We start from the raw sequence: 4,580 nt of genomic DNA on the forward strand, positions 1-4,580 counted from the left end.
TTTTTTAGTAGAGACGGGGTTTCACCGTGGTCTCGATCTCCTGACCTCGTGATCCGCCCGCCTCGGCCTCCCAAAGTGCTGGGATTACAAGCGTGAGCCACCGCACCCGGCCTTATTTTTCATTTTAAAGAAAGTTGATTGAAATTTTTTTGTAGAGATGGTGTTATGCCATGTTTCCCAGGCTGGTCTCAAACTTCAGACCTCAAGCAGTCCTCCCACCTTGGCCTCCCAAAGTGCTGAGATTACAGGTGTGAACACTGCACCTAGCCTAATTTTTAATTTTTGTTGTTGTTGTTGGAGACGGAGTCTGGCTCTGTCGCCCAGGCTGGAGCGCAGTGGCTCGATGTCTGCTCACTGCAAGCTCCGCCTCCTGGGTTCACGCCCTTTTCCTGCCTCAGCCTCCCGAATAGCTGGGACTACAGGCGCCCGCCACCGCGCCCAGCTAATTTTTTTGTATTTTTAGTAGAGACAGGGTTTCACTGTGTTAGCCAGGATGGTCTCGATCTCCTGACCTCATGATCCGCCCGCCTCGGCCTCCCAAAGTGCTGGGATTACAGGCATGAGCCACCGCGCCCAGCAATTTTTAAATTTTTTGTAGAGACAGAGTCTTGCTATGTTGCCCAGGCTGGTCTTGAACTCCTGGCCTCAAGGGATCCCTTGCCTTGGCCTCCCAAAGTGCAGGAATTACAAGTGTGAGCCACCATTCCCATCCACTCTTCATCTTTAAAATATTGTGAAAATAGCAAAATCCTATATAAAGAGATTATTACCATGGCCCAGGTGCCAGGTTTCCTATGTCCAGGAACCAGTCCCTCCAGCAGGCTGGATGAATGCAGTAGCCCTCAGGGTGGGGCACAATACCTGTCTAGCGAAGGGACTGAACTCCACACTCACCCCGGGAGACAGCTGTGGAGAAATTCACCCAGATATCTGATACTCTGTGCCATCTTTTCAACACCCTGTTGGACATCTCCCCAGGGTGTCCCAGTGAGGCTTCAAATTTGGACTTTGACTCCATGCCCCCTGCTTGTTTGTGAAACCAGAACTCCTAAAACACTGAGTTTTCTCTGTCTGCTAATAATAATATAGCATCACTAAGGAAACATCAGGAAACAGGCATTTTACCTCTTTGGCCTTTTCCCATTGAACCAATAACCAGGTCCTATGGATTCTATCTCCATAACCTCCTCTTGTCATCTTTTCTGCTCTCCCTGTTCCAGTTGGGCCCACGTGGGTTCACCGTTCACCTGGATGATCTCAGCAGCTTCCTGACTTTTTTTGGGGGGATGGAGTCTTACTGTGTCACCCAGGCTGCAGTGCAGTGGCACCATCTCAGCTCACTGCAACCTCTGCCTCCTGAGTTCAAGCGATTCTCCTGCCTCAGCTGCCTGAGTAGCTGGGATTACAGACTCATGCCATCACACCCAGCTAATTTTTGTATTTCTAGTAGAGATGGGGTTTCACCATGTTGGCCAGGCTGCTCTCAAACTCCTGACCTCAGGTGATCCATCGGCCTTGGCCTCCCAAAGTGCTGGGATTACAGGTGTGAGCCACCACACCTAGCTGGTTTCCTGACTGTTTATGTCACTTCTGGTTTCTGCTACACCCACTGGCAAAGAAGCTTTTTTTTTTTTTTTTGAGACAGAGTCTCACTCTGTCACCCAGGCTGAAGTGTAGTGGTGAGATCTAGGCTCACTGCAACCTCCACCTCCTGGGTTCAAGCGATTTTCCTGCCTCAGCCTCCTAAGTAGCTGGGATCACAGGTGTGCACCACCACACCTGGCTAATTTTTGTATTTTTTTTGTAGAGACGGGGTTTTGCCATGTTGGCCAAGCTGGTCTTGAACTCCTGACCTCATGTGATCCGCCCACCTCAGACTCCCAAAGTGCTGGGATTACAGGCGTGAGCCACCTCACCGAGCTGAAAGATTCTCTTCTTCAGTTACTGTCCTCTTCATTGTCCTACCTTCCTCTCCTTCCCTCCCCACCCCCACTCCAAAAAAACACTCTCACTGGCCAGCTGGGCGGGGGGGGAAAGTAGGTTGCATCCACATCTCACATATTACACTAATATAAATTCCAGGTAGATAAAATATTTAAATGATTTTTTAAGGGAGAAGGGGAAAAAAAGCCCCCAAAAGTCCATGGGAGAATTGGTGTTAATAATCCCCAAGAGGCATTTCTAAATTATGAAATTATGACATAAACTCCAGAAGCCATAAATGAAAAGATTGAGAAATAATCTGGGCCAGGCTCTGTGGCTCATGCCTGTCATCCCAGCACTTTGGGAGACTGAGGTGGGAGGATCGCTAGAGCCCAGGAGTTCGAGACCAGCCTGGCCAACATGACGAAACCCCGTCTCTACTAAAAATACAAAAATTAACTGAGCATGGTGGCACATGCCTGTAGTCACGGGGGTGGCTGAGACAGGAGAATGGCTTGAACCCAGGAGGCAGAGGTTGCAGTGAGCTGAGATTGCACCACTGCACTCCAGCCTGGGTAACAGACTGAGACTCCGTCTCAAAAAAAAACGAAAACAAACAAACAAGGGGCTGGCAGGGCACGGTGGCTCACATCTGTAATCCCAACACTTTGGGAGGCCGAGGCAGGCAGATTATTTGAGGTCAGGAGTTTGAGACCAGCCCGGCCAACATGGTGAAACCTCGTCTCTTAAAAATACAAAACATTAGCTGGGCGTGGTGGGCGCCTGTAATCCCAGCTAGTCAGGAGGCTGAGGCAGAAGAATCGCTTGAACCTGGGAGGCGGAGTTTGCAGTGAGCCAAGGTTGCACCACTGCACTCCAGCCTGGGTGACAGAGTGAGACTCTGTCTCAAACAAACAAACAAGGAAGGAAGCTCATTGCTAAAACAGAACAATCTCTGAGACAAATTGATAAAAGAAATATGTAAGGTACAGAACAGTAGGTATAGAATGAAACCGTTCGTATGTTCTCAGACAATTGTGGTGGGAAATGAGGGAAGAACATATATACAAGGTATATGTATTTGCCTGTATGTGCATGAAATACCTCCTGAAACAAAAACAAACAAACAAAAAAAGGGAGGGGGGTAAGGTTGGTTGTCTCTGGAGAACCGGGAGAAGGGAGACCAGGGGCAAAGGAATATATTTCACTATATACTACTCTGTATCATTCAAATTTTGTACCTTATCAATGTATTACTTATTCTAAGTCAAATACATAAATACTTTTTTTGTTTTAAATTAGTGACTGGGTTTCGCTCTGTCGCCCAGGATGGAGTACAGTGGCGTGATCATGGCTCACTACAACCTCTGCCACCTGGGCTCAGGCAATCCTCCCACCTCAGCCTCTGAGTAGCTGGAACTACAGGTGAGCACCACCACACCTGGCTAATTTATTTCTTATTTTTTATTTGTTGTTGAGAGAGGGTCTCGCTATGTGGCTGGTCTTGAACTCCTGGGCTCAAGTGATCCTCCCACCTTGGCCTCTCGAAGCGCTGGGATTACAGGTGTGAGCCACTACACCCAGCCCATAAATACTTTTTAAATACCCAAATAATCTTGCTGCTGGCCAGAGAACAAACTCTTTTACTTGCTCCCCAAATCTAAAGAATAGTGACTATAAACTTGATTTTCTTTTTTTTTTAAGGTGGAGTATTGTTCTGTCGCCTAGGCTCGAGTGCAGTGGTGCAATCTTGGCTCACTGCAACCTCCTCCTGGGTTCAAGCGATTCTCTTGCCTCAGCCTCCAGAGTAGCTGGGACTACAGGAGCGCTCCACCACGCCCAGCTAATTTTTAAATATTTTTAGTAGAGATGGGGTTTCACCACTTTGGCCAGGCTGGTCTCGAACTCCTGACCTCAAGTGATCCACCTGCCTCGGCCTCCCAAAGTGCTGGGATTATAGGCATGAGCCAATGCATCCGGCTGAAAGGAAACTTCTTATCTTGTTTAGCATTTTCTTCTGGTCATTACAGCCATGCTGGTACATACATAATTGTTTTTCTGGCTGATTTTGACCTGTGACTTTCTTTTCTTCTTCTTCTTCTCCTTCTCCTTCTCCTCCTCCTCTTCTTCTTCTCCTTCCTTTCCTCTTCCTCCTCTTCCTTCTTCTTCTTTTCTTCTTTTTTCTCCTTCTCCTCCTCCTTCTCCTTCCTCTCCTTCCTCTTCTCCTCTCCTTCCTCTTCTCCTCTCCTTCCTCTTTTCCTTCCTCTCCTTCCTCTCTTTCCTCTCCCACCTCTCCCTCTTCCTCTTCTTCCTCTTCCTCCTCTTCCTTCTTCTTCTTCCTTCCTCTTCCTCTCCTTCTCTTTCTTCTTTCTCTTCTTCCTCCTCCTTCTTGTTCTTCTTTTCTTTTCTTTTTTAAATATAGAGACAGGCCAGGTGCAGTGGCTGACGCCTGTAATCCCAACACTTTGGGAGGCCAAGGCGGGCGGATCACTTGAGGTCAGCAGTTCAAGACCAGCCTGGCCAACATGGTGAAACTCCGTCTGTACTAAAAATATAAAAATTAGCTGGGTGTGGTGGTGGGTGCCTGTAATCCCAGCTACTCGGGAGGCTGAGGCAGGAGAATCCCTTGAACCCAGGAGGCGGAGGTTGCAGTGAGC

Source organism: Hylobates moloch, unplaced genomic scaffold (genome assembly GCF_009828535.3).
Source record: "Hylobates moloch isolate HMO894 unplaced genomic scaffold, HMol_V3 SCAFFOLD_1, whole genome shotgun sequence".
Classification (NCBI taxonomy): Eukaryota; Metazoa; Chordata; class Mammalia; order Primates; family Hylobatidae; genus Hylobates; species Hylobates moloch.